This window comes from Anomaloglossus baeobatrachus, chromosome 1, assembly GCF_048569485.1.
Source record: "Anomaloglossus baeobatrachus isolate aAnoBae1 chromosome 1, aAnoBae1.hap1, whole genome shotgun sequence".
NCBI lineage: Eukaryota > Metazoa > Chordata > Amphibia > Anura > Aromobatidae > Anomaloglossus > Anomaloglossus baeobatrachus.
This window is the reverse complement of record NC_134353.1, coordinates 166,272,586-166,295,116: the sequence shown is the minus strand read 5'-3', so window position 1 is coordinate 166,295,116 and position 22,531 is coordinate 166,272,586. Positions and strand designations below refer to the sequence as shown.

At 44.7% G+C, this 22,531-nt stretch overlaps 1 long non-coding RNA gene across 1 annotated transcript in view; it reads left to right on the top strand.

The window, feature by feature from the left end:
• LOC142309494 (uncharacterized) overlaps positions 1-20,740 on the top strand; it is a 43,146-nt gene extending 22,406 nt beyond the window's left edge. The window contains exons 3-4 of the long non-coding RNA XR_012753988.1: positions 17,398-17,509; positions 18,324-20,740. This is a non-coding gene — a long non-coding RNA (uncharacterized LOC142309494). The remainder of the gene's footprint in view (positions 1-17,397; positions 17,510-18,323) is intronic.
• The last annotated feature ends 1,791 nt before the right edge of the window (positions 20,741-22,531 follow it).

Genomic DNA, 22,531 nt, shown 5'->3' with positions numbered 1-22,531 from the left:
CTGATTCTTGCAGCCGGCCTAACTATTCGACCCGATAAATGCCAATTGGGGATGGGGGAAGTCCAGTACCTAGGACATAGAGTGGGAGGAGGGAAGCTCCGACCTGAGCCTGCCAAAATCCAGGCTATTAGAGACTGGCCTGTACCCCAAACTAAGAAACAAGTTATGGCTTTTCTGGGCACTGCCAGTTATTACCGAAAATTTGTTTCTCATTTCAGTACTGTGGCCAAGCCTCTTACCGACCTGACCAAGAAAACAATGCCCCGGCTGGTGATCTGGACTCCAGCCTGTGATGAGGCTTTTAACCGGCTGAAGGATGCTTTGATCTGCGATCCTGTCCTGGCTGCTCCAGACTACAAGAGGAGATTCATTGTGCAAACGGATGCCTCTGCTTATGGACTGGGAGCTGTCCTCAGCCAGGTGAATGCAGCTGGGGACGAGCACCCCATCGCCTATCTCAGCCGGAAACTGCTGGACCGAGAAGTGGCCTATGCAACTGTTGAGAAGGAATGTCTGGCTGTAGTGTGGGCCCTTAAGAAACTACGGCCGTATCTGTATGGACGGGAATTCACTGTGGTTACTGATCACAATCCCCTCACCTGGCTGAACAGAGTCTCTGGGGACAATGGACGCTTACTGCGATGGAGCCTGGCTCTGCAGCCCTATAACTTTACCATACAATATAGAAGGGGCAGCCAACACCAAAATGCAGATGGACTGTCCAGGCAAGAGGAGCCTTGAGTCCTGTCAGCCATGCCTGCGTGTACTTAACCAGCGACCTGTAGAGGTCCCTAGTACGTTCACAAGTTGGGAGGGGAAGGAATTGTCATGATGTATTTTACCTTCTCACTGTATTTGCTGTAATACTATGTCAGGATGTGATGTCACTTTCCTTTGGTTGTACTTACTGAACACTTTGAAATGTCTTGGGATGTAAGTAACCATACCTTCCCCCCATCTCCTGTGTCTCTGGGCCCATAATGCAATTATCTCTTGTCCACACAGCCAGGGGAACTTCTCATTGTTTCGTAAGCAGTGGATAACGCCAACTACACAAACCTGTAGACATCTCGGAGCCAACCTTCTAGAATCTTCTAGTGGGCCCAACCATTGCATAGACCCCTACCCTTGAGGGGCGGGCCCACGAGCTCAAACAATTCACTCCTGTTTCTAAATGCAGTTGGGAGTTGAGTTTTTGAAGAGGAAGGGAGCGAGATCTGAATCTGCGGACAGACCTCGCCGTCCAGTGGATTGTGTGGGATTTCTGGGACTCTGAAAAGGACTATTACGTTGTGATCTGGCACTTTGGATTATCGGGAGGTGCCCCCGAATCTGTTTTATTTGGACTTGTCGTGTGCTGTTCCTGTATTCCTGTTAGTAAACCTGTTGGATCATCCTCGGCCTGTTGTCTCTCTTTGCTCTGATGTACACCCCGTCACAGGCAGCACTTGGCAAACGGCAGCAGCAGAGATGAGGAAGAGGCAGGAACCTGACAGGTGATACCGTACATGCTGCACAATCCACAGGCAGTATGCTGTATGATTTCAGCCAGGCATGTTTCACTCTGAAATGCTGCAGCTTTTCAGAGAACACCAAGCTTTTAAAGCCGCCAAGGACCGTGCTGCACGAGAGACTTGTCGAACAGGCAGGTCCCTGGCAACTTCTCCGCACCCACTCTCCTTGAATGACAGGTCTCACCCTGCATGTGGGTATAGGGAGAGACCCGCAGGTCAAGGGGAAAGGGCAGGGAGAAGCCGCTAGGGTTCTGCCAGTTTGACTAATCTCCAGCGGCTTTACAAGTACCGTATTTTTCGGACTATAAGACGCACCGGACCATAAGACGCACCCTGGTTTTAGAAGTGGAAATAGGAAAAAAAAAAAAAGTAAGCAAAAAATGTGGTCATGACACTGTTATGGGGCGAGGATCTGCTGCTGACACTATTATGGGGCTAATGTCCCCAAATTCTCTGCTAAGGTACCCCATCATGGTATATGCCCTCATCCTGCTATATGGCCCCGTGCTCCTATATGGCCCCGTGCTCCTCTATGGCCCCGTGCTCCTATATTACCCCATGCTCCTATATTACCCCATGCTCCTATATGGCATGTATCCTGTATCATACAAAAAACAATAAACGTTTATACTCACCTTTCCTCACTCCATGCAGCATCGCTTCTCCCCCTGTCTGTGGCGGCAGCAGCACCGCTTACCAGCGTGGAGCCATCACTGGTCACTTCCGTGCAGCACCGCGATCTCCTCCAGTCTACCGGTCAGCTGACCTGCGTGACTAGCGGCGCACAGCAATGACATCATCGCTGTGCTCACTGTTTTCTACACAGATCAGCTGACCGACAGACTGGAGGAGATCGCGGTGCTGCACGGAAGTGTCCGGTGAGTATGCCGTACTTATTCACTGCCCCCCGCGCTGATGATGATGCACGGGGGGCAGTGAATACAGCCGCACATGATCATTCCAGGCTGTTGTTGCCAGGGGTGATCACGGCCGGCTGTTAATTATGCGCGCACCCCCCGCCCATCACCCCGCCCACCTGTCAGTGACGGCTTCAGCACTGAGAGATGGGTGGGAGGATGGGCATGCATATGTAATGAGCGGGGCCACGTGGTCACGGAAGGCTGCTACAGCCTGCTCGTGCCCCCGATGGCCTGCTCCACCGCAGCACCCTCATTCCCGGCCGCAGCCCTATAGTCAGACCATAAGACGCACCCCCAACTTTCTCCCAACATTTGGGGGAAAAAAAGTGCGTCTTATGGTCCGAAAAATACGGTATGCTCTCTGAAAAGCTGCAGTGTTTCATGTTTCAATATTTTTATTACATAACAGTCATAGAATTTCAAACACTCTTATGTAAATATATCCAAAAGTAGATAAGTAATCATAAAGATGTATAACCATTGAAATTTAAGGGGGAGGAGGATATTGGAAGGGAGGGAGGAAAATAAAGAAAAAGGCTTCTATTGGGGGAATTTTGGAAATATATAGGGAAAACCACAGGGGGCAGGGAAATGGGAGAACATATAGGATTAAACTATTTACAAAAATCGTATCAGACTAGTGAATATTGTAGACTTGCAGATGTTGACACCTATAACATTTGCTATTACTTACATCATTATTTGACTGTGTGAAGACATATTTAAATGCAAAAACAAGCAAAGAATGAAAAAGAAAAGAGAGAAAAATAAAGAGAAAAAGGGGGGGTGGAAGGGGGTCATTCCATTTACGTTGAGGCATTACTGATATTTGTAGGCCATAAACTCCATCTTTTATAGCATGAACTGAAAAGATTATTGTATATTGCATATTGTCTCATATTCTTGGTGTTTATTCATGAGCTTAATCATTTCCGAGGTGGTGGGGATAACATTACTTCTCCAGTTTACACTGCAGTGTTTCATAGTCACGCTTACCTGGCTGAAATCCTACAGCAATCTGAGACCGGTCTTTAGGTTCAGGCAGCATGTATCGGCTGTCAGGGTCCCTTTGGCTGGATTAAAAATCAAACTTTTTAAATATCTGAAGTAATGAAGTAGAGCGAGAGCAGAGCGTGTCTGGGGGTCCCTGTGCATTCATGAAGAACACAGACCCCAATGATTGCTTTTAAGCGGTGTAATACTTCCTGTCTCCTTTGGAGGCTCTGTAGTGAAATGTGCTGTCAGATTCCCTAATAAATTGCAGCTGATTCCTGGGGGTCCCAGACAGACGTTTTGTTGGGAGAGACAACTAAGTACATTTTGTGGAAAACACATTTATTATAGAAATGATCTTTAGTAGGGTGGCTCAGTGGTTAGCACTGCAGTCTTGCAGCACTGGTGTCGTGGGTTCAAATCCCACCAAGGACAACATCTGCAAGGAATTTGTATGTTCTCTGTGGGTTTCCTCCCACACTACAAAGACATGCAGATAGGGAATTTAGATTGTGAGACCCAATGGGGACAGTGTTGCCTATGTATGTAAAGCACTCTGGAATCAATAGTGCTGTATAAGTGAATAAACATTGTTATTATTGTTATGTAGTATATCAATATTTTATAATATATACAGGGTGGCTCAAAAGTAGGTAGACAGAAAATAATAACAATTTGCTCTAACGGTTTCAGCATTTTGAGATTTCCAATAATCTTTTAAGATCTATTTTCTTTGATCTGTATTTCAATTATTTGCCATTATGGGTTATCTGAATTATCTGAAAAGAAAACAGATTTGGGGAGATTTATCTGTGAAAACTGGATCTGTGAACCTGACTCAGTTGCCCTTAGTAACCAATCAGATTCCACCTTTCATTTTCCAATGAGTCTGAAGAATGAAAAGTGGAATCTGATTGGTTGCTAAGGGCAACGGAGTCAGTTTCACTATACACTGTCCACCTACTTTTGGACCACCCTGTATATTTAGTTCTAAAGTTGGAGACGTGATCTCCAGAACAGTGACATTACGTAGAATCTTCAATGTGAATGAATGAGTGACACTCGGCTCTATCTCTGATCAGTGTGAGCCGAGCGTCGGTCACTGTGCTCTCTTGCATGCGGGAATCGGAGCATAGGTGCAGAGAAAATGGAGAAGTTAATACAGTTAGGTCCAAAAATATTTGGACAGTGACACAAGTTTTGTTATTTTAGCTGTTTACAAAAACATGTTCAGAAATACAATTATATATATAATATGGGCTGAAAGTGCACACTCCCAGCTGCAATATGAGAGTTTTCACATCCAAATCGGAGAAAGGGTTTAGGAATTATAGCTCTGTAATGCATAGCCTCCTCTTTTTCAAGGGACCAAAAGTAATTGGACAAGGGACTCTAAGGGCTGCAATTAACTCTGAAGGCGTCTCCCTCGTTAACCTGTAATCAATGAAGTTGTTAAAAGGTCTGGGGTTGATTACAGGTGTGTGGTTTTGCATTTGGAAGCTGTTGCTGTGACCAGACAACATGCGGTCTAAGGAACTCTCAATTGAGGTGAAGCAGAACATCCTGAGGCTGAAAAAAAAGAAAAAATCCATCAGAGAGATAGCAGACATGCTTGGAGTAGCAAAATCAACAGTCGGGTACATTCTGAGAAAAAAGGAATTGACTGGTGAGCTTGGGAACTCAAAAAGGCCTGGGCGTCCACGGATGACAACAGTGGTGGATGATCGCCACATACTTTCTTTGGTGAAGAAGAACCCGTTCACAACATCAACTGAAGTCCAGAACACTCTTAGTGAAGTAGGTGTATCTGTCTCTAAGTCAACAGTAAAGAGAAGACTCCATGAAAGTAAATACAAAGGGTTCACATCTAGATGCAAACCATTCATCAATTCCAAAAATAGACAGGCCAGAGTTAAATTTGCTGAAAAACACCTCATGAAGCCAGCTCAGTTCTGGAAAAGTATTCTATGGACAGATGAGACCAAGATCAACCTGTACCAGAATGATGGGAAGAAAAAAGTTTGGAGAAGAAAGGGAACGGCACATGATCCAAGGCACACCACATCCTCTGTAAAACATGGTGGAGGCAACGTGATGGCATGGGCATGCATGGCTTTCAATGGCACTGGGTCACTTGTGTTTATTGATGACATAACAGCAGACAAGAGTAGCCGGATGAATTCTGAAGTGTACCGGGATATACTTTCAGCCCAGATTCAGCCAAATGCCACAAAGTTGATCGGATGGCGCTTCATAGTACAGATGGACAATGACCCCAAGCATACAGCCAAAGCTACCCAGGAGTTCATGAGTGCAAAAAAGTGGAACATTCTGCAATGGCCAAGTCAATCACCAGATCTTAACCCAATTGAGCATGCATTTCACTTGCTCAAATCCAGACTTAAGACGGAAAGACCCACAAACAAGCAAGACCTGAAGGCTGTGGCTGTAAAGGCCTGGCAAAGCATTAAGAAGGAGGAAACCCAGCGTTTGGTGATGTCCATGGGTTCCAGACTTAAGGCAGTGATTGCCTCCAAAGGATTCGCAACAAAATATTGAAAATAACATTTTTTTTTTGGGTTTGGTTTATTTGTCCAATTACTTTTGACCTCCTAAAATGTGGAGTGTTTGTAAAGAAATGTGTACAATTCCTACAATTTCTATCAGATATTTTTATTCAAACCTTCAAATTAAACATTACAATCTGCACTTGAATTCTGTTGTAGAGATTTCATTTCAAATCCAATGTGGTGGCATGCAGAGCCCAACTCGCGAAAATTGTGTCACTGTCCAAATATTTCTGGACCTAACTGTATATCTTCTCCCTTCTTGATATCGGCATAAATTGGACTGCTCTTTGGATGACATCTGAGTGTAGTCCGATGACTTCCATACACCCATAGCCTTGTATGGCTGTTCATCATACAGAGAATGGATGCACTCGCAACATGCTGTGATTTCTTTCTCATGCTGAACTGGGATAAAAAAAAAAAAAAAAAAAATTGCTGGTCCCCAGTGTATAACATTGGGCCAGGTGCTTTCTGGGAAAACATCGAATTGCACTTGACTGTTACATACTCTTGTGAGCGAGCCCTTAAACTGACTTAAATATTGCCATCTGTACTAAATACTATTAAAAAACCTGCTCCTGTTGAGACGACAATCTATGGCATTACCAATGCTGAAATTGTATAAGATCACTCATATTATTCTTATATTATGAGTGTCCTTATGAAACGTTGACTGTTCAGTGGTACAAAAGACTTTCTAAATTGGTTTTGGGTGATAAATATAATGTTTGCATAGCACAGTTTATATTCTTACATCAGCCTCTACAACATAATGTTCTATACCATAGTCTAAAGCGGGCTTTACACGGTACGATTTCGCTACAGCGATCTCGTTGGGGTCACGGATTTTGTGACGCACATCCGGCCGTTGTAGCGATGTCGTAGCGTTTGATTCCTAGGAGCGATTTTGGATCGTTGCAAAAACGTCCAAAATCGCTCCTCGTTGACATATGGGTCCACTGCCAGTTATCGCTGCTGTCGCTGGGGCGAAGTTGATTCTCGTCCCTGCGGCAGCACATATCGCTACGTGTGACGCCGCAGGAACGAGGATCATCTCCTTACCTGCCTCCGGCCACAATGCGGAAGGAAGGAGGTGGGCGGGATGTTACGTACTGCTCATCTCTGCCCCTCCACTTTCATTGGGCGGCCGCTGAGTGACGTCGCTGTGACGCCGAACAAACCGCTCCTTAGAAAGGAGGCGGGTCGCTGGTCACAGCGACATCGAAGGGCCGGTAAGTGTGACGGGGGTGCGCGATTTTGTAGCGCGACGGGCAGCGATATGCCCGTCGCGCACAAACGATAGGGCGGGTCTCATGCTAGCGATATCGGGCCGGATATCGCAGCATGTAAAGCCACCCTTATTCATCATAGTTCAGTACTTCAGTCGTAACCCGCTGTAGGCTGCATAGTAGCGTCTTATCAGGGTTCAGACGGGACTACGTGGCTATCTGATGGGTTTATATATGATGTCACAGCATCAATGTACATGAATTCTGTCTATATAGAAGCATTGCAGCCTCATCTAAATGCCGCGCAGAAGTCGGGGTCAGGACTGGGCAGATTGGCTTCATTGTTTGTCCTTCCAGTCACTATGAATTTACCATTGTGCATAGACATATGCTAGAAAACCTTGAAGATAATACAACCTTTGACATTTTCTATACAACATCTGTTTTTCTAGCTTTAATGTTGCAAAATAACTGTAAATGGAACATCTGAGCAGTTGGTAAAATGGCCGTATACAGCAGGAGATGATCACACACTGGGAGTGTTGGTGTAGGGTCTACGATGAGAGGTTTTTGGTTTTTTTTGTACAGTTGAATTTTGTTGAATGGTCCCCCACCAAAAAAAACCAAACAGTTTTTGACATAACCCAGGATTTAAAGAGAAGCTGCCATCAGGATTTTTTACCCCAAGTTTATGGCATACCTATAAAACAGCTATAAATAGAGCCTGTCATGTTAAAAAATGCTGTTACCCTGCAGATTAACACCATATCTCTAGGGTAATAGTGTTCTACAGCCACATGGCAGCCGGACTGAAGCCCAGCTACCTGGAGGAAATTAACTTTATTCCTCCCTGCAGCTTCAGGCTTATGATGGTGTGGCTTGAGTCACCGTTCAGAACATAGTGAGCTGTGGCCGTAGTCACACCCCGGCACTGACTGACAGCCACTTCTACAGTGCAACAGTATAGAGGCAGCTGTCAGTCAGTGTCTGGAAGGTGGTTACAGCTGCCATTCACCATGTAGGAGTACTGTGCAGTGACTGAAATCACGTCGCCTAAAGCTCTAATTGAAGGAAGGAATAAACGTCATCTTTTCCTAGTAGCTGGGATTTCAGTGCAGCAGCCGGTCAGCTTTAGTACACGGTTACCCTGCAGATTAACCAGATATTTGTAGGTTATTAGTGTTTTTTGACATGACAGGTTCCCTGTACAGCATCTCTACATACCATAAGGTCCACAAATATGTAGTCAGTGACCAAATCTTCATGATTTGGGCTCTACATGACACTAATTTTTATTTAAAATGAAAAAACTGAGATGCAGTTGAAGTGTAGTCTTTCAGGTTTAATTGTTTAATTAAAGGGATTGAACAAAAATATCCTGTGAAAAGTTTAGTAAGTGCAGCCATTTTTCTATAAAGCCTCCTCATTTCAGGAGCTCAAGATTACTTTGACAAATTCACGTTACTATAAATAAAATATTCATTTTTAATACACCTATGTGTTGTCATGACATCCATGGGTCAGCTGATGACCCCTGTATCTGTCATGACTTTCTTCCTGTGAACGATGGCTGCGAGCTGGCGTTCATTTTCTATACAGAGCAGTGTTGATGCTAATACACTCCTGTAGAGCACAAGATGGTCACGGTTTCAAGTCCCCTAAGAGGACTAATAAAAAAGTAAAAAATGAATACCTAAGCTGCAATGCTCTTGCACATGAGGTAAGAGACATGGTAATTAGGAGAACTATACTACATTTGTAAATGGAGGTATTTGCTAATTTTATTATTACACCTACTATACAGGGATAAAATCTTTAAGATGGGAATACTCCTTTAACCATGTGAAATGCAGCTTGATGGGGCTGAGATCTGTTGATTGACTTGGCCATTGAAAAATATTCCACTTCTTTGCCTTCTCCTGGGTTGCTTTCAAAGTATGTTTTGGGTCACATTGTACTGTGAGGTGCTGTCCTATCAATCTTGCTGCATTACAATGAATCTGTGCAGAAAGTAAAGCCCTATACACTTCAGAATTCATCCGATTGCTTCTGTGTTCAGTCACATCATAAATAAATACTATTGATCCAAAGCCACTGGAAGCCATGTATGCCCGGTTATCACACTGCCTCCACCATGTTATACAAAGAACATGGAGTATCATAGTGGATCATGTAGTGGATCATGAGTTATTGCAAGCCTCTTTCAAGCTTTCTTCTTCCCATCATTCTGGCACAGGTTGATCGTAGTTTCATCTGTCCAAACAATGCTTTACCAGAACTGGAATGTCTTCTTTGGATGTTTATTGGCAAGGTCTAATTTGGCCTTTATATTTTCAAGGCTGATTAATGGTTTGCACCTTCTGGTGAACCCTCTGTATTTGCTCTCATGAAGTCTTCTCTATATGGTAGACTTACTGTAGATACTGAAGCACCTACTTACTCAAGAATGTTCTTCACTTGGGTGGATGTTGTGAAGGGGTTTTTCTTTACCATTGAAAGGATTCTCTGATCATCCACCACTATTGTCATCCGTGGACATCCAAGCCTTTTGTTGTATTTACCAGTGCATTTGTTTTTTTTTTTCAGAATATACCAAACTGTTGATTTGGCCACTCCTAATTTCTTCAGCGCTCTATTGGGAGACCCAGACGATTGGGGTATAGCTACTGCCCTCCGGAGGCCACACAAAGCACTACACTAAAAAGTGCAAGGCCCCTCCCCTTCTGGCTATACCCCCCCGTGGTATCACGGGTACTCCAGTTTTCAAGCTTTGTGCGAAGGAGGTCAGACATCCACGCATAGCTCCACAGATTTTAGTCAGCAGTAGCTGCTGACTATTTCGGATGGAAGAAAAGAGGGCCCATATAGGGCCCCCAGCATGCTCCCTTCTCACCCGTTGATGGTGTTGTAAGGTTGAGGTACCTATTGCTGGTACAGAGGCTGGAGCCCCACATGCTGTTTTCCTTCCACATCCCCTTGTAGGGCTCTGTGGAAGTGGGATCCTGCCGGCCTCAAAGCTCTGACGCCGGGCTCCATCCACAGACCCATAGAACCTGGTGGATGCCGAGCAGGAGTACCATCAGGGACATGGCCCTGCATCATACAGGTACTCTGTGTCCCCGGCAGGCACAGACACACTCCGGGCTGGCTGGGTGTTGTAGTGCGCCGGGGACCGTAACGCTAGAGCTAGTGTTCCTACAGTTTAACTGGGGGACTTTTTTCTGTGTGTGGGAACGCAGCGCCGACCCCCGCTGGACCGGCGGCGCTGCTGTGACTTTTAGTTCGCCGGGGACACGCCGACCGCGCTTTTACGGCGGTGGCGTTTATAAATCTAGTCCCCGGCTTTTGCGGCCTAGGACGCCGGCAGCTCCGATTCGTTCCCGCCCCCACCCTGTCAATCAGGGTAGGGGAGAGACGCTGTTTCACGGCAGCGACGAGGGCTGGAGCCTGATTTACATGCTCCAGCCCTCTCACTAGGCACAGAGGGAAGCAGGCTTCCCGCTCTTAGCCAGGAACGCCCAGGGCCCGCCCCCCCTCCTCTCTCAGGACGCCGGCAGCCATTACATGCATGTCTGGCTGGAGGAAGGACGCAAGGCTCTGGGAGACCTGGACTAGGGGGCTTTGGAGATCACACACCCGCTCTTAAGCGGGCGGTAAGCGGCTTTTCAGCTGGCCCCTCTAGTGCCTCAGTGTGTATTAGTGTACTGTGTCACTGGACATATATATATTTCCTTATTGCTTGCACTGTGAGGTCGCTTCCTGGCTGTATACCCAGATCACTCTGAGGAGGCAGCAACATGTCATCCGCAAAACGCAAGGCTGCCAAGGCTAGGGCTGTGTACACTGCGTGTGCTGCATGTGGGGCTGCTCTACCAGCAGGCTCCAAGGACCCCCATTGTGTGCAATGCTCAGATCCGGTGCTGCTTCGCCAGCCGGAGTCAGGAGAGATAGTGACCCAGGCTGAGACGCCTGTAAGTCCTGCCCCGGTGTCAGGGACAGACTTTGCAGTTTTTGCGGATAATATGTCTGTGACTATGGCAAAAATCCTTGAAACTTTGCAATCCATGCCTGGGGCTCAGTCTATGGACACGGCGAGGTCTCTGTCCTCTAATCCCCCTCAGTTGGATTTAATCCAGACTGCAAGGGGGTCCCCGGCTTCACAGGCTGAGTATTATGACTCAGATGATAGCCCCAGCCACCCTAAGCGAGCTCGCTGGGAAAGACCCTCAACGTCATCACACTGCTCAGGGTCTCAGCGCAATCAGTCTCCCTGTGATGCGTCTGATGAGAGTGATCAGGAGTCTTATCCTGGAACCCCTCTCAATCTGGATACCCCGGATGGGGACGCCATGGTAAACGATCTTATCTCAGCCATCAATAGACTGTTAGATATTTCTCCCCCAGCCCCTTCAGCAGAGGAGGCAGCTGCAGAGCAGGAGAAGTTTCGTTTCCTCTATCCCAAGCGTAAATTAAGTGCTTTCTTGGATCACTCTGACTTCAGAGAGTCAATCCAGAAACACGACGCTCATCCAGAAAGGCGTTTCTCTAAACGTTCTAAGGATACACGTTTTCCTTTTCCCCCTGATGTGGTCAAGCGCTGGACCCAGTGTCCAAAAGTTGACCCCCCGATTTCCAAACTTGCAGCTAGATCCATAGTTGCAGTGGAGGATGGCGCTTCACTTAAGGATGCCAATGACAGACAGATGGACCTTTGGTTAAAATCTGTCTATGAAGCTATCGGCGCGTCGTTTGCTCCAGCATTCGCAGCCGTATGGGCACTCCAAGCTATTTCAGCTGGTTTAGCAAAAGTGGATGCTATCTTACATCCAGCGGTGCCGCAAGTGGCGTCCCTTACTTCGCAGATGTCCGCGTTCGCGTCTTACGCTATCAATGCGGTCCTAGAATCTACCAGCCGCACCTCAATGGCGTCCGCCAATTCGGTAGTTTTGCGCAGAGCCTTGTGGTTAAAGGACTGGAAAGCAGATGCTGGTTCCAAAAAATGTTTAACCAGCCTGCCTTTATCTAGAGATAGACTGTTTGGCGAACCATTGGCTAACATCATTAAACAGTCCAAGGGTAAAGACTCTTCTTTACCCCAGCCCAGAACAAGCAAACCTCAGCAGAAAAAGTGGCAGCAGAGGTTTCAGTCCTTTCGAGGTTCGGGCAAGACACAATTCTCCTCGTCCAAAGGGACTCAGAGGACGCAAAGAAGCTCAGATTCCTGGCGGGCTCACGCGCGCCCCAAGAAAGCAAATGGAGGAACCGCTTCCAAAGCGGCCACCTCATGACTTCCAGCTCCCCCCCTCCGCATCTCCGGTCGGGGGCAGGCTCTCCCGCTTTTCCGTCATTTGGATGTCACAGGTCAAAGACCGGTGGGTGACAGACATTTTGTCGCGCGGGTACAGAATCGAGTTCAGTTCTCGTCCTCCAGCTCGGTTCTTCAGAACCTCCCCACATCCAGACCGAGCAGATGCCCTGCTGCAGGCGGTGGACTCCCTAAGAGCGGAAGGAGTAGTGGTTCCTGTACCGCCTCAGGAACAAGGGCGAGGGTTTTACTCCAATCTCTTTGTGGTTCCAAAAAAGGACGGCTCGTTCCGTCCTGTTCTGGATCTAAAGCTGCTCAACAAACATGTGCACGCCAGGCGGTTCCGGATGGAAACCCTCCGCTCTGTCGTGGCCTCAATGTCTCAAGGAGACTTCCTTGCCTCAATAGACATCAAAGATGCTTATCTCCACGTGCCAATTGCTACAGAACATCAACGTTTTCTACGTTTTGTGATAGGAAACGAACATCTTCAGTTCGTAGCTCTGCCATTCGGTCTGGCGATAGCCCCACGGGTTTTCACCAAGGTCATGGCGGCAGTGGTAGCAGTCTTGCACTCTCAGGGACACTCGGTGATCCCTTACCTAGACGATCTACTTGTCAAGGCACCCTCTCAAGAGGCATGCCAACTCAGTCTACATGCTACACTGGAGACTCTACAGACGTTTGGATGGATCATCAACTTTCCAAAGTCGAATCTGTCTCCGACACAGTCACTAACGTATCTTGGCATGGAGTTCCATACTCGAGCAGCGAGAGTGAAGCTTCCGCTGAACAAGCAGCGGTCACTACAGACAGGGGTGCAATCCCTCCTTCAGGGCCAGTCGCACCCCTTACGGCGCCTCATGCACTTCCTCGGGAAGATGGTGGCAGCCATGGAAGCAGTTCCCTTTGCGCAGTTTCATCTGCGCCCACTTCAATGGGACATTCTCCGCCAATGGGACGGGAAGTCAACGTCCCTGGACAGGAAAGTCTCTCTTTCCCAGACGGCCAAGGACTCTCTACAATGGTGGCTCCTTCCCACCTCATTGTCTCAGGGAAGATCCTTCCTGCCCCCATCCTGGGCAGTGGTCACGACAGATGCGAGTCTGTCAGGGTGGGGAGCAGTGTTTCTCCACCACAGGGCTCAGGGGACGTGGACTCCGCAGGAGTCCACCCTTCAGATCAATGTTCTGGAAATCAGAGCAGTGTATCTTGCCCTACTAGCCTTCCAGCAGTGGCTGGAAGGAAGGCAGATCCGAATTCAGTCGGACAACTCCACAGCGGTGGCATACATCAACCACCAAGGGGGGACACGCAGTCGGCAAGCCTTCCAGGAAGTCCGGCGGATTCTGATGTGGGTGGAAGCCACGGCCTCCACCATATCCGCAGTTCACATCCCCGGCGTAGAAAACTGGGAAGCAGACTTCCTCAGTCGCCAGGGCATGGACGCAGGGGAATGGTCCCTTCACCCGGACGTGTTTCAGGAAATCTGTCGCCGATGGGGAGTGCCGGACGTCGACCTAATGGCGTCCCGGCACAACAACAAGGTCCCGGCATTCATGGCGAGGTCGCGCGATCAAAGAGCTCTGGCGGCAGACGCATTAGTTCAAGATTGGTCGCAGTTCCGGCTCCCATACGTCTTCCCACCTCTGGCACTCTTGCCCAGAGTGTTACGCAAGATCAGATCCGATTGCAGCCGCGTCATACTCGTCGCCCCAGACTGGCCGAGGAGATCGTGGTATCCGGATCTGTGGCATCTCACGGTCGGTCGACCGTGGTCACTGCCAGACCGACCAGACTTACTGTCCCAAGGGCCGTTTTTCCATCAGAATTCTGCGGCCCTGAACCTGACTGTGTGGCCATTGAGTCCTGGATCCTAGCGTCTGCAGGATTATCTCAAGGAGTCGTAGCCACAATGAGACAGGCTAGGAAGTCAACGTCTGCTAAGATCTACCACAGGACGTGGAAGATTTTCTTATCTTGGTGCTCTGCACAGAGAGTATCCCCTTGGCCATTTGCATTGCCCACCTTTCTTTCCTTCCTGCAATCGGGGTTGGAAAAGGGCTTGTCGCTCAGTTCCCTTAAAGGGCAAGTCTCGGCACTGTCTGTGTTTTTTCAGAAGCGTCTAGCACGTCTTCCTAAGGTGCGCACGTTCCTACAGGGGGTCTGTCATATTGTGCCCCCGTACAAGCGGCCGTTAGATCCATGGGATCTGAACAGAGTACTTGTTGCTCTGCAAAAGCCGCCCTTCGAGCCTCTAAAGGACGTTTCCTTTTCTCGACTGTCACAGAAAGTGGCGTTTCTTGTCGCGATCACATCGCTTCGGCGAGTGTCTGAGCTGGCAGCTTTGTCATCCAAGGCTCCTTTCCTGGTGTTCCACCAGGACAAGGTAGTGCTGCGCCCCATTCCGGAGTTTCTCCCTAAGGTCGTATCCTCGTTTCATCTTAATCAGGATATATCCTTGCCTTCCTTTTACCCTCATCCGGTTCACCGGTATGAAAAGGACTTACGTTTGCTAGATCTGGTGAGAGCACTCAGAATCTACATCTCCCGAACGGCGCCCATACGCCGTTCCGATGCACTTTTTGTCCTTGTCGCTGGTCCGCGCAAGGGATTGCAGGCTTCTAAAGCCACCCTGGCTCGATGGATCAAAGAACCAATTCTAGAGGCCTACCGCTCTGCGGGGCTTCCGGTTCCTTCAGGGCTAAAAGCCCACTCAACCAGAGCCGTGGGTGCGTCCTGGGCATAACGTCACCAGGCTTCGGCTCAACAGGTGTGCCAGGCAGCAACCTGGTCCAGTCTGCACATTTTCACCAAGCATTATCAGGTGCATACCTATGCTTCGGCGGATGCCAGCTTAGCCACCAAAAAAGGAATATGCAGGCCATATTATATATCAATCATCTTTATTAACAACATAAATTATAAAAATTATAAAAACACATAACAATTTAATGGTACAGCCCAGGAGGGACGGATGGAATAATGTGGACACCGGGCACTTGTTATACTGTCATCAATGGAATCCATAAAACTGGATGGTATGAAATGTTGTTCTATTTATACATTCATAAGTAACTGCAACCTTTACCAGTAGTAAATATCAATTGGTATATAGCATTATCAAAGGTATGGTTTGCAGTGCAATAAAGAATGAATACAACATAACATTACCAAGGAGTCCAAAACGTAAGATTGCCACGGCCTCCAACAGCCACACTGACGCGCGTTTCGCACCTGAAAGTGCTTCGTCCAGGAGTGATCTGTACTGGAACCGCTAACCTCTTTATAGGCAGGAAATCCCTCATAGATGTAGAGCCGGTGTGTAATTTGGTGACGAAATATCCAAATTAGATCATGTGACGCTCTGGTTACCATCACAACAGTTGAAACATACTTGCTCATTTGTTAAAAAGTCCGTAACGTCATTTCCGGGTAAAGAAACATGTGACACTGGTAGTTATGGTAACATGCGTATACAAGCGGTTACATTCATTAAGAATCCGTAACATCATTTCCGGGTAAGAGCATGTGACACTCGTAGTTATAGCAACCTGCATATACAAACAATTACATTCATACAAGGTCCGTAACGTCATTTCCGGATAAAACACATGTGACATTAGTAGTTATAGCAACGTGCATATACAAGCAGTTACATTCATAGAGGGACCGTAACGTCATTTCCGGGTGTATCTCATTAATGTTAGCACTCCGGTAACCATAGAAATATGTAAATAAACAAGTTCATAACGTCATCTCTAGATTTAAATGTAACCTACTCCGATAACTATGGTGACATATACAGGTGAGCAATTACATTCATAAAGGATCCGTAACATCCGTAATATTATTCACAGAGACATTATGCCCATAAATGCTTTATCAATACTATATCACCATTAAAAAGTGAATCTATGATTATAGATGCTAACCAGCATCCGTCCGAAGTCATTCGGGCAGATGGTGGGAGCATGACAAAGTGTATACGTGAAAAAAGTATATATGTATGTATATGCATATACAAACAATTACATTCATACCAAGTCCGTAACGTCATTTCCGGATAAAAAACATGTGACACTAGTAGTTATAGCAACGTGCATATACAAGTGGTTACATTCATGGAAGTACCGTAACGTTATTTCCGGGTGCATCTCATTAATATTAGCACTCTGGTAACCATAGAAATATGTAAATGAACAAGTTCGTAACGTCATCTCTAGATTTAAGTGTAACCTACTCCGGTAACTATGGTAACATATACAGATGAGCAATTCTATTCATAAAGGATCCGTAACATCGGTTCCGAAAGCGTCATGTTGATATTAACACTCCGGTAACCGTAAAGATATATGTAGATGACTAATTCATTCATAAAGAAGATAGCAACGTCATTTTATATTAATTTTATGACTATAGTTGCATGTGTAACCAAATAATCTAAATCATGAAAAATCCATAACGTCACTTCCAAACGGAGACCACCAGACTGAGTGAGAAGGTATTATTCTGGTGTAGGTACATAGATGATGTGCTGATGATATGGCAGGGGTCGGTGGAGGATTTGGAAGCCTTTATTCAGGAATTGAATAAAAATAACATCAATATCCGGCTGACATACAAATATAGTCAGAAAAAGATTGAATTTCTGGATATTCTTATACAAACTGATGAATGTGGCTTCATCCAGACTGACCTATATAGAAAAAGCACATCAGCTAATGCAGTCCTGCATGCCACATCCCAACATCCGAAACATCTTATTAGAAATATCCCTAAGGGACAGTTCTTAAGAGCTAGAAGAATATGTTCCAATGATCATCTATATGAAAAACAAGCTGAGGATCTGTGTTCTCGTTTTAGGGATCGGGGATACAACAAGAAAACCATTTGTGAGGCATACAGGAACGCAAGTGTAAGAAACAGGACAGATCTGCTGCAATATAGGACGAAAACTGAACAGAAGGATACTAAGGTACGTTGCATACTGGACTATAACTCTCGGAGTGATGAATTTAAAAGAATCCTGGAAAGACACTGGTCGATTCTTCAGCTAGATAAAACTATTGCAGGGCATATACACCAACATCCATCAGTCACATATAGAAAATCTAGGAATCTTCGAGATACATTAGTACGGAGTCACTATGAAATTAAGTCACAAAAACCTATATTCGGTGCAAAAGGCCCAAAATGGGGCTGCACTACATGTGGCAAATGTGTAGCATGTGCCAATATTACCAATAGCCAGACTTTTGAGGACTCAAATCATGAGAGGACATATCAAATCACTCATAGTATTAATTGTACAACCAAAGCAGTTATCTATCAAGCAACCTGTCCTTGTGGATTAGCATATGTGGGAATGACGTCTCGAGAATTGAGACGTCGAATCCGTGAACACGTGCTAGATATTGAAAATGCCAAGCAAGAAGAGGATCCTAATAAATTAAAAACCATTCCACGTCACTTCAAATTAAAACATGAATGTGATAGTACTCTATTTCAAGCCAAAGGTATAGACAGGATCTTGATTGGTATGCGAGGTGGCAATTGGAAGAGACTTCTGGCTCAGAGAGAAACAATGTGGATCTATAAATTGAATACCCTCACACCAAACGGTTTGAATGATCACAACAGCTTTGTTCCCTTTCTTCCTATATAAATATTATTTTTCAGTGCGGTTTTTATGGGCTTTTTATTCTGTTTTAATTGGTTTTAATATTAAAATATATTTATTTTAAAATTTAATATGTGGTTATGATGTATGGTTTTATCTTTCCTTTTAGGGCTGGAATTTCCTTCTCTCCATGTTTTTCTTCCATGTTGACCTTGCCGGTTCTTTGTGTATTTATGTATCTTTCTATATTAATCTTGATACATGATGGAATTGGGAGTGTTTTTTTGATACCATATTATATTATTACTATTTATTGGGACTATATATTGATTGTTGATGTACTAATTGGATTATGGTGGGAATTTTGTGTGGTTCACATTGGGCACTTGTCGTTAATGGAATCTAATAATTTTGAAGATTGTGTATATATATTGGTTCCCACTATATATCAGATATTTACAGAGTGATTAACCATGTACCATTCTGAAGTATTTGTATTATCAGTGCTTTATTATTATTATTATATAATTTATTTGAGAATTATAACAATATTTTAATCTTGTATTTATTCTCTTTTTCTAAACAATTCTTCCTTCTTGTCACCTTTGTCACCTTTTGTCACTTATATATCACAGGGGGGCTTTTTCCTTTTCTTCTTTCCTATTTCTATGCATGGATATTGGTTTGTTTTATTATAATGGATCATTGGTCAATATTTAACTGCACTTATTATCATAATTATAGTTTTTCTTTATGGTTAGAATATAATATAATGTATGTATATATATATATATATATATATATATTCTTTTCACGCATGCACTTTATTATGCTCCCACCATCTGCCCGAATGATTTCGGACGGATGCTGGTTGGCATCTATAATCATAGATTCACTTTTTAATGGTGATCTAGTATTGATAAAGCATTTATGGGTATAATGTCTCTGTGAACAATATGTTAAAATTTATACCCAATATGTCCTTTTGATATTTTAGAGTTGATGGATATAACACCTCTGGAAGTGACGTTATGGATTTTTCATGATTTAGATTATTTGGTTACACATGCAACTATAGTCATAAAATTAATATAAAATGACGTTGCTATCTTCTTTATGAATGAATTAGTCATCTACATATATCTTTACGGTTACCGGAGTGTTAATATCAACATGACGCTTTCGGAACCGATGTTACGGATCCTTTATGAATAGAATTGCTCATCTGTATATGTTACCATAGTTACCGGAGTAGGTTACACTTAAATCTAGAGATGACGTTACGAACTTGTTCATTTACATATTTCTATGGTTACCAGAGTGCTAATATTAATGAGATGCACCCGGAAATAACGTTACGGTACTTCCATGAATGTAACCACTTGTATATGCACGTTGCTATAACTACTAGTGTCACATGTTTTTTATCCGGAAATGACGTTACGGACTTGGTATGAATGTAATTGTTTGTATATGCATATACATACATATATACTTTTTTCACGTATACACTTTGTCATGCTCCCACCATCTGCCCGAATGACTTCGGACGGATGCTGGTTAGCATCTATAATCATAGATTCACTTTTTAATGGTGATATAGTATTGATAAAGCATTTATGGGCATAATGTCTCTGTGAATAATATTACGGATGTTACGGATCCTTTATGAATGTAATTGCTCACCTGTATATGTCACCATAGTTATCGGAGTAGGTTACATTTAAATCTAGAGATGACGTTATGAACTTGTTTATTTACATATTTCTATGGTTACCGGAGTGCTAACATTAATGAGATACACCCGGAAATGACGTTACGGTCCCTCTATGAATGTAACTGCTTGTATATGCACGTTGCTATAACTACTAATGTCACATGTGTTTTATCCGGAAATGACGTTACGGACCTTGTATGAATGTAATTGTTTGTATATGCAGGTTGCTATAACTACGAGTGTCACATGCTCTTACCCGGAAATGATGTTACGGATTCTTAATGAATGTAACCGCTTGTATACGCATGTTACCATAACTACCAGTGTCACATGTTTCTTTACCCGGAAATGACGTTACGGACTTTTTAACAAATGAGCAAGTATGTTTCAACTGTTGTGATGGTAACCAGAGCGTCACATGATCTAATTTGGATATTTCGTCACCAAATTACACACCGGCTCTACATCTATGAGGGATTTCCTGCCTATAAAGAGGTTAGCGGTTCCAGTACAGATCACTCCTGGACGAAGCACTTTCAGGTGCGAAACGCGCGTCAGTGTGGCTGTTGGAGGCCGTGGCAATCTTACGTTTTGGACTCCTTGGTAATGTTATGTTGTATTCATTCTTTATTGCACTGCAAACCATACCTTTGATAATGCTATATACCAATTGATATTTACTACTGGTAAAGGTTGCAGTTACTTATGAATGTATAAATAGAACAACATTTCATACCATCCAGTTTTATGGATTCCATTGATGACAGTATAACAAGTGCCCGGTGTCCACATTATTCCATCCGTCCCTCCTGGGCTGTACCATTAAATTGTTATGTGTTTTTATAATTTTTATAATTTATGTTGTTAATAAAGATGATTGATATATAATATGGCCTGCATATTCCTTTTTTGGTGGCTATTTGAAATCATGCAATAGAGGCCTCATATGGTTATTGTGGTTATTGGTGTAATGGATGCCAGCTTAGGTAGAAGAGTCCTGCAGGCGGCAGTGACATCCCCGTAGGGGAGGGCTGTTTTTTGCAGCTCTAACATGAGGTATTTCTTTACCCACCCAGGGACAGCTTTTGGACGTCCCAATCGTCTGGGTCTCCCAATAGAGCGCTGAAGAAGAAGGGAATTTTGTTACTTACCGTAAATTCCTTTTCTTCTAGCTCTTATTGGGAGACCCAGCACCCGCCCTGTTGTCCTTCGGGATTTTTTTGTTGTTTGCGGGTACACATGTTGTTCATGTTGAACGGTTTTTTCAGTTCTCCGATGTTTCTCGGAGTTAATTTGTTTAAACCAGTTATTGGCTTCCTCCTTCTTGCTTTGGCACTAAAACTGGAGTACCCGTGATACCACGGGGGGGTATAGCCAGAAGGGGAGGGGCCTTGCACTTTTTAGTGTAGTGCTTTGTGTGGCCTCCGGAGGGCAGTAGCTATACCCCAATCGTCTGGGTCTCCCAATAAGAGCTAGAAGAAAAGGAATTTACGGTAAGTAACAAAATTCCCTTCATTTCTGCTAGCTTTGTGATGGATTTCTTCTTTTTTGTTGCCTAATGATGGTCTGTTTCTCTTCCATTGAAAGCTCCTTTGACCACATGTGGGTTCACAGCAACAGCTTCCAAATTGCAACCCTGGAATCAGCTCCAGACCTTTCATCTTCTTAACTGATGATGTAGCCAATGCAGAGCATTATAGAGATCATTATCCAATTATTTTTGGTTCCTTGAAAAACAGGCATCTACAAATTAAATAGCTGTAATTCCTAAATCCTTACTCTAATTAGGATATAAATACCGTCAAATTAATCAGTCTGCACTTAAAGTTCATATTGATTATGTAAATATATCTTAAATATGTTTCAGTAAACAGAAAATTCACAAACATCTGTCACTGTCCAAATATGTCTGGACCTAACTATACATGGGAATCCGTTTGTGGTATAAAATCCTAATGTTTTCTGCATTTTTTTACCCACTCCTGCTTTTGGCTTACAAATACTGAGGGAAAAACTCAAATACCCAACGTGTGCAAGTGTCCTTAAATGGGAATGCCTATATGTCCAGCCAGAACATATGACCAAGGGTTATTTTCATGAAACAACCATGTTGCTGTGCAGAAGGAAAGGCACAGCTCCATTTTCTTGTAGCAAAAAACTTAAATCTGTTACCCCAAACCAAGGAGTTCTTTCAACAGGTGCGGATTTATGTCTTATAGGGTGTAGTAAATGCTGTCACAGACCACAACTAAAAAGATTGACTTCAAATACAGTGGAACCTCGGTTAACGAGTAACCCGGTGTGTGAGTAGTTTGCTATACGAGCAAAGCTTGCTGTAAATTTGTAACTCAGTTTACGAGCAAGCTTTGCCGTATGAGCAAATACTCACCGCACACACTTCCGGATCCGTACTTCCACCACGCTCTAACCCGCTCTTGGAGCCCACATAAACACACACACATATGCTCACCTTACCTTCCGTTCCCTCGCCGGCCTCCCGGTTCTTGTAGTTCGCCGCTACAGGACATATATCGGGTAACCATTGCGATGAGGGAGGAACTTCCGGTGTCAGCCGCTACTCAAAGGTAGCACGCTGAGCAATCAGAGGCAAGCGGCTCATGCCTTTGACTTCAGCGCTCTGGCAGCGGAAGTTCCTCCCT